This window comes from Kogia breviceps, chromosome 18 (genome assembly GCF_026419965.1).
Source record: "Kogia breviceps isolate mKogBre1 chromosome 18, mKogBre1 haplotype 1, whole genome shotgun sequence".
NCBI classification, from domain to species: domain Eukaryota; kingdom Metazoa; phylum Chordata; class Mammalia; order Artiodactyla; family Physeteridae; genus Kogia; species Kogia breviceps.
The window spans coordinates 51272541-51281204 of NC_081327.1; the positions used below are offsets into that span (position 1 = coordinate 51272541).

General features: G+C 44.6%; 1 protein-coding gene across 1 annotated transcript in view; it reads right to left on the reverse strand.

Moving 5' to 3' along the window:
* The window catches only part of CDYL2 (chromodomain Y like 2), a 332309-nt gene that overhangs the window by 308207 nt on the left and 15438 nt on the right, over positions 1 to 8664 (reverse strand). The gene's annotated exons all lie outside the window — the stretch shown is intronic.

Here is an 8664-nt window from a genome sequence, read left to right on the forward strand (position 1 = left end):
TGCAGCCAAAAATAATAAATAAATTAAATAAATAAATTTAATAGATAAATAAGCAAAGGAGACAAAGCAGAAGAGCTAACTAATAAACTGGAAAATAGATTTGAGAAAATTACCAAAAAGGCAGCACAGTGGTAAAGTGATCGAAAATTTGAAAAAGTTCAAGAGAAATAGAAAAGGAAATAAAAAGGCCCTATAGATAGATAGATAGACACATAGATATACAGATAGATAGATATAGATATGTAATAGGGGATTTAGAAGTAGAAAATAATGAGAATGGAGGAAACAAAGAAATGGCAGCTGAGAATTTTCAAATAAAAGCAAGAATCCTCATATTCAGGAATCAGAAAAAATCTCAAGCAAGATTTTAAAAATCCACATCAAGACAAATCATAATGCAATTGCAGAGCACTGAAGACAAAGGGATCTTAAAACTAAAGAAGGACTTCCCTGGTGGCACAGTGGATAAGAATCCACCTTCCAATGCAGGGGATACGGGTTGGATTCCTGGTCCAGGAAGATCCCACATGCCGTGGAGAAACTAAGCCCGTGCACCACAACTACTGAGCCTTCACTCTAGAGCCCGTGAGCCACAACTACTGAAGCCCGCCTGCCTAGAGTCCGTGCTCCACAACAAGAGAAGCCACCACAATGAGAAGCCCCCACACTGCAACAAAAAGTAGCCCCCACTCGCCACAAATAGAAAAAGCCCACACAGAGTAATGAATACCCAACGCAGCCCCCCCCCCAAAAAAAATAATAATGATGATGCCTTGGGGGAGAAAAAAAAGAAAAACTAAAGAAAAAAGAAGAGTTGCTTCAAAGAAGCAACAATTAGACTGACTGCTCAACAATAAGCCAGAAGACAGTAAGAAAATTTCTTCAAAATGATGAAAGAAAATGATAATCTAGAACTCTATACCCAGCCAAAAGATAATACAAGGCGAGGACAAACTTAAGCCATTCTCAGACAAACCCCGAAAAAGTTTACAACTAGTAGACCTTGACTAAAAGAACTTCTAAGGTTTGTTTTTCAGGGACAAAGTAATTAAAACTAGAAGGAGTGGGATACAGGATGGAAGGATGAGCAACCTATGGCAAACCTGAACATATACTGAAGTTGAAAAACAAAACAATCACTACTCTAAGGGATAAAAAATAGAGACGTCTCCAAACAGAAAAACAATAAGGTGTAAACAGGAGTTTAAATTAAGTACACTCTACTCAGGAGATACTGATTAACTCTAGCCTTTGTGAATCAAGTGTGCGTGATGGGAAATTCTGGAAAGATGGTTGTGGCTGTGGAAGCAAATTTTTGGATCTCTCCAAATTCCCCCCGCCACACACACACACACACACGAACCAGATAAGTAAACCAAGACAAAGGCCATGGACAACACTTATAACAAAACTAGCTAAAAAAGGCAACCTGCAGAGCACAAATGAGGACAAATCCTCAGGAACCACAAGCTCTGTGATGCATGAGCACCTACTATGTGCAAAGAGGCACACAGGAGCAACTGGGCATTTGAAGCATGCAACACAGTCAACAGATCTTCACGGCGAAGCCTGGCAAGCCAATCTGAGACCGGGGCTTCCCTGGTGGTGCCGTGGTTGAGAACCCGCCTGCCAGTGCAGGGGACACGGGTTCGAGCCCTGGTCCAGGAAGATCCCACAGGCCGCGGAGCAACTAAGGTGGAGTTCTGCCTACTTCAATAGCGGGTGAGTTAAAAGGGGTCCATGGATGGTGCGAAAAGGGCTGGAGCAGTTTAGCCCTTGTGAACTCTCAAAACCCACCCTCCAGGGTTCCCTTCCATGACAAGATCCCACCCTGGGGAGGAGACGCAGGAAGCAGAATAAAGGCTGAGCAGGACACGACAACAGAGGTAAGGAAAAGTGAATGCCCAGAAAAAAATGGAAGAGTAAAAGCCAAGGAATCTCAGAAAGCATAGTATTTGTTTAATACTATGCAAAACCAATAAGACTTCACACTGTCAGAAAAGTCATCCAAATCAAGACTCCTTCTACAACTTCAGAAACTATAAGGGTGCAAACTGTTATCATCATGCAAAAACCCAGGGAATATTGTTCCCATGAGACTTTCCTGAGGAATCTGCTGGAGAACAAGCTTCAGACAACCAAAATGACTAGAGACATATTAATATAAGACTAGCAGTGAGCATTAAATATATATTTATAATATATATAATAAAGTACATTAAAAAGGAAAGAGTGTAGTATGTAATGGCAGAAAAGTAATATAGTTTATGGATACTTAACCTACAAATGAGAAGTATAAAATCATACATGGGAATGAAACATAGCAAAGTCAAAATAGTAGTTACCTCTGATAGAGAAAGGGAATGGGATCGAGGTGAGACAGATACCCAGGCAGCTTCACCCACATTTGTAATGTACTATTTCTTAAAAAAAAAAAAAAGAAAGAAAACTGAAAAAAAATCACAACCCTGAAACATATATGGCAAAATATTAAAATTAATAAAGCTAGATGGTGGGTACCTGGGTGTTCACTCACTTCACAAAAAGAATGGCAACGTTGACGCAGGGGATGTGGCACTCTCCTCTGGCTCTTGTGTCAGAGGGGGTCCACACGGAGCCAACTTCTTTTACGAGTGAGAGCAGCTCAGCCATATCGCTCTCACTCCCCATCTCTCTACCATCAGTCTCGTTTTCAGCCTCCTGTCTGCCCATGTGACCAGCCGCCAGTGAGATCAGACTTGAGCGTAGAGGACGGAAACTACCAGCCTCCAGCCTAGGCCACGTGCTCCATCTCTAATACCACAGAGGAGGCAGGAGACTGGTAATAATAAAGCTTTCCTCTGCTTTCCCTTTCACTCACCACCATGGACACGTCTCTTTCAGTGACCTCACTGGGGGAAGCAGGCATGCCTGTGGATGAAGGCAGGATTTGGCCTATCTGAACCCCTGGACCTCATTTAAAGGACACCAATTTCCATCTCAGGGCAGGGTGGAAAAGGCAGCTCGCTTGGGACTTGGGGACTTGTTCTTTTGCTAAGACTGAATAATCTCGGGTATGTCCACCTGGCAGTCCAATGACATCACTGGGGTTCGCCCAAACTCTTTCTCAGGAAACGAACTCTGTGCTTTGAGCTAAAAACCCCATGGAGAGTAACCTGATTTTAAACTCCATTTATGAAGGGTCAGAAGAAGCTCAACGTTCTCTCCTCACTCTTAAGTAGAACTGTGTAGTGCTCCTTGCAATAAAGCATTAATAAATTTGTTGTGACCAGAACATCGGGGCTGACAGTGTTCTGCAAAATTAGATTTCTCTGGAAAACACTGGCCTGAGCTCTTCAAGAGATGGTCCTTTATGACCCACAGGCACTGGACACTAAGTAAACCTATCACTTCGCTCTGCAGCCCACAGAAACCCAACAATGTCTTCCAGTGCCCTTGAAAGGAAAGCCAGCTCTGTACCAGGACTTAGGTGGTCTTTCATAACACAAGCCCTCACCTGGACTATGTCCAGCTTGTTCATCACTGTATCACCAGCACCTAGCACAGTGCCAGGTGCTTGAAAAAGGCAAGAGAACATAGGACCTCTGACCCTCCCTACCCCTCTCTCCCTCCAGCAAGTGGCAACTGAAAAACAAATTTAAGAGCCAGAAATCCCTAGGAGGAAAGTGCTCTTTCTCTAGCAGCCTGTTCCCCCCTTCTGCCACATACCAAGCATTTCACCGTGACCCGCCCCACCCCTCTGCCATGGCCCTGCCCAAATGGGACCACCCCAAGTGATCTGGTACATTCTACCAAGGTGCAGGGGAAGTGTTTCTATTACTCCAGTTTGAATGCACTTATAAAGAATAACAATATTGAGTGAGCCCTACTTTGTACCAGCTAATTTGCTAAGACCTTTACATACATTATCTCAACTAATCCCCACAGTAACCCTATGTGATAATATTATTCCTCATTTACAGATTTGGAACGTGAAGCTTAAATATTTTTAAGTAACTACACTTGGGTTGAATTAGTTTAACCATAACCATTCTTCACCCAGCCACCAGACAGATCTTTGTAAGATCCCAATTCCTTGCTGTGGCTCCCCAGGCCCTGCCCACCTTCTTCTTCTTATCCTGTCCCCTCTCTCCCTCACCCGCTGTGCACCAGCTCCACAGCCTTTTCTCCTTCCTAGAAGGGGCTAGAAAAGTGGAAAGGGCTGATATCCAAGGCCTTGAGTGTGCACGTTATTGTACAGGGATTAATAGCAGCTGGAATATTCAGAGTAGGACATGAAAAGCAGAGTGTAGGGTTTCCCTGGCAGTACAGTAAGTCTCCTCCATACCAACCTTCGAGTTGCGAACTTTCAAAGAGGCGAACGTGCATTTGCATGTCCAATCACGTAAGTTAGTTCACGTCTGGCGTACATTATCACATGTGTGCGTCCTCTACAAGTGGTTGTGCTTTTGTGTACTTTCCTGTACAGTACTGTATAGAGTACAGTAGTACAGTATCTTTATTTCTTGCCTGTTCACTAGATGCCAGCCCCTGGATGCCAGCTGTTGTACTGTACTACTGTACTTTTTGAGATACTGTACTGTAAGACTAAAAATGTTCTGTTTATTTTTAATGTTTGTTTTTTATGTATTATTTGTGAAAAGTATTATAAACCTATTACAGTACAGTACCATATAGCCGATTGTGTTCTTTGGGTACCTAGGCTAACTCTGCTAGGCTTAACAAATTGGACTTACTAACATGCTCTTGGAACGGAACTCGTTCGTACGTAGGAGACTTACTGTACTGGGAGGGTTGGTTGTCTAGAGGAGGCCAGACCAGAGCAGGGAAAGGAGTTCTGAGCGGTACTTTGTAACCCTCAATTTAGCCTCCATCCTCCAGGGATACGATACAGTCCTGTTAGTAAAGGTGGCGTCTTACAGCAGTCAGAAAGAGATGTGAACGTAGGAAGCTAAGATGGGACGGAACTTTAAAGGGAAAATGACACAAAACAACAAAAACATCCGGGCCAAATTTCCCTGACAGTCATAGCTTTTTTTATTGCAAAACAAAATTATCTCCTACTGATTACTCAGTGCTTAGTAGGCCTGAGGTAAACAACACAGTAAACTAGTCCGACAACCTCATTTTAAAAATAAGAGTTGAAATCCATACTAAACAACCCGTGAGAAGTCACACAGCCAGGTGACAACCCAGATACAGCCTGTGCCCATTTCTGAAGGTCCCCAAAGTCCTTGAGATGGCTACCAAGGTAATGTGATTACGAAGAGGAAGGTTGAGGACAGGAGGCATCTGAGCTCCTGAACTCTGCTGCTGGGGCCCTCAGGGCAGAGGCAGGTCTCATTTCCTTCCTAAACCCCATGGCATATGGTTATTCACTCCTCTACAAAATGACACGCCCTGGACACTCCCTGGACTCCAGGAGTCCTGGACCGCAGCTGCCCTGTCACAAAAGTCACATCACAACACTCTTGCTTTAGCATTCACCTCAGTTACAGGAACTTTCAACTGACCAAACGCTGGAGGTGAGAAAGGTGACAATCAGGGGCCAATCAAATGACTTGCAGTCTCTTCTGTGCAGCAGTGGAGTGCCCTACGGGGCGGGTGTCAGCTGATACCAGCTCAGGAGAGACCCCTGTGTGCACGTCTTCCCAACACCAACTGCAGTGAGGTCAGCTTGGTACCTTAAAATCTGCCATGGCAGGAGTATTTACAATATGGGAAATGGAAAATGCTGCAAAGGAGTTGTTCGGTTCTGTTTTTTGTTTTTTTTCTGAGAACCAGTTGTTAAACATTTACCAGCTTATCATTGGTAACTGGTGACCATGTTAGCGTGTCTGAGCTTTTTGTGCTCAGAAAACAGAAACAGAACCTCCTAATTCTTTGTAGAAGAAACAGCACTGCATCCTGCACAAATAGGTATTTATTGCTCTCTGAAAGGAATACTTAACATTTCCTACAGTGCTTCAACTTTTCAGAGTTTCTAATTTGTCTTCTGGAAAAAAACATATCACTGTCAGCATGAACCCTGAATCTCACCCATTTCTGCATCCTCAAAGACTTGACTCCATAAAAGTATCCCTCTCTCTTTTCTGGCATTCTTTCAACACATACCCATACCCAAGTGTCACTCACCACTTCTTTTGATTTTCTAAGAAGACTGTCTCGGATTTCCCTGGTGGCTCAGTGGTTAAGAATCCGCCTGCCAATGCAGGGGACATGGGTTTGAGCCCTGGTCCAGGAAGATCCCATGTGCCGTGGAGCAACTAAGCCTGTGCACCACAACTACTGAGCCCACGTGTCACAACTACTGAGCCCGCGTACCACAACTACTGAAGCCCGTGTGTCTAGAGCCCTGCTCTGCAACAAGAGAAGCCACTGCAATGAGAAGCCCGCGCACCGCAACTAAGAGTAGCCCCCGCTCACCGCAACTAGAGAAAACCCACGCGCAGCAACGAAGACCCGACACAGCCTAAAATTAATTAATTAATTAATTAATTTTAAAAAAAAAAAAAAAAAAAAAAGACTGTCTCTTAACTCTCCACTGCACTTCCCTTCAGAGCCAAGCCTTTTCAAAGGTGCTTGAATCCTCCAGCTCCACCCGGGCTTCCACCCACTTCTCCACACCCCACACCACACCATTCTAAGGTCACACATGACAGAGGAACCAAATCAACGGGTACCTCAGCCCTTACTTTGATCCAGTGAAACTCCCTCCTCCTCCGTAACTACCTGGCAATCTGAGGCACCTTTCCCTGTGGTTTGCCTTCTACCTCTATGCCTGCTCCTCTTCTGTACACAGGGCTCCTTCTCCTGTCCTGAAATATCCATGTAAATGCATAAGACCCACCCAACTGTCAACTACAGATTCCTCTGGGGAGTCAAGTATTATAGGGGTATAAAGGGTATCAAATTTTTACTCAGTAAGACATAAACTGTTTGAATGTTCCATAAAAAATGAACTTCTACCATTTTTTTTTTAGTTAAGTGACCCCAAAGTTTCATTCTGGTCTATAAAACACCACTCACAGTCCACTGTCAACATGGGCCCATGGGGCATTAGCTGCCATCTGCATGCTGCCCTCCCTCAAATCTGCTCTAGTCCCAGTGACTCTAAGAAGCTCCAGGTTTGAACACTCAAAAAGTCTAAAAGCCATCTCCATCCAGATCTTCCCCACACACTGCAAACTCAACACTTCACCACACCTCTGCTGTGCTCCCTCCAGCTCAGGGCAGGGACCATCAGCATGAAAACACAAATCAAAAGCCTGAGACCTCCTGGACTCTTCTTAAACCCTCCACCTAGTCAGTCAGGCTGACTCTAGGTCCAAATTCCCCTCAAATCCAGTCCCTCTTCTTGATCCCCAAGCCACTTCTTTAACTCAGGCCCTAATTTCTCATTTATGTTGGGGCAAAAACCAAATTGGTGTCCCTGGGTGTAATCTCCCATCTCTTCCAATTTACCCCCTAAACCAGAACCAGAAAAATATTAAAATACAAATTGAAACACATCATCCTCCCAACTCAGGCCCCTCCACAAATCCCTAGTCACCATTTCTAATTCCCCAGCTGGTTTTCATAGCACTGAAGATAAAATTGCAACAGACTTCAAAGCTGTTTGGGATCTTCTTCCACCAGTAGTTCTCATATTCCAGTCAGGCGAAACAACCTTAAGTTCCTGAGAAAGTTCCATTTTCACTCCGTTTGCCAAAGGTCACCTTTGCTAAGGAGCCTTCTTGGAAGGGCTCCTTCCTCCTGAAGGCTGGGCATGGATGCCCTATGTTTTCCATAACACCTACCTAATCACGGTACTTACTACACTACTGTAATAGTCAACTTGTCAGTTTACTACAAGCTTCTGCAGACAAAACGTCTCACTTCTGCACCTGTACTGCCTGACACTTGGGGAAGGGGGTGGTGGGGAGGGCTGACTGAATAAATATTCATAAATCTCAGTCTTGAAAGGGACCTCAGAATTAAATCTGCTTCTTCCTCCATGCCTTTATCGAATGTCTGCTACCCTGGGTAACCCCCTTGCTAAATGAATGTCCAGCCTCTTGAACACCTCCTGTGATGGGGAAATCACTACCAATCACTGATGCCCAGCAAGGCCTCCTGCTGCACAAGAAGGCAGAGTTCACTACAAAGAGCTCACGGCTCACAGTCTGCTGACACCTTATCCAACAGGAAGTTCAAGGCCCTGCTGTGGCCATGGCTGGAAGCTGGCTTCCACACTGTCACAGGTCTCAGAAACACCCAGCAAAAGGAACACTGGCAGGACGGCTGCTAGAAATGAGTCTGGGAAGAATGGCCCTGTGCCCAGCAAAGAGGAGGCTCGCGGGCCTAAGGCTGATGCCCAGGAGACAACTGGCACCCAGGGTGGGCACCTTCAACCAAACGGAGAAGCTAAGTCTGCTCAGACTTAAATCCTAGCCAGACACCATTTTATCAATGCTAAATATTTAACATTTTGAAAAAGAGCTCTTTAAAAACAATAAAGTTGGAAGATTTTCACAGAGTTAACACAGCTGGGATTTCCCCAAACTCTGTCTGCCCTAATTGTGTCTTCAACGTTTAGGCTCCAGAACTGCCACACTGCAAAAAGAGAAGTCTAACGGCACCATTTTGCCCTAATTCCAAGAGAGTCTAAGAGAACAGAGAAAA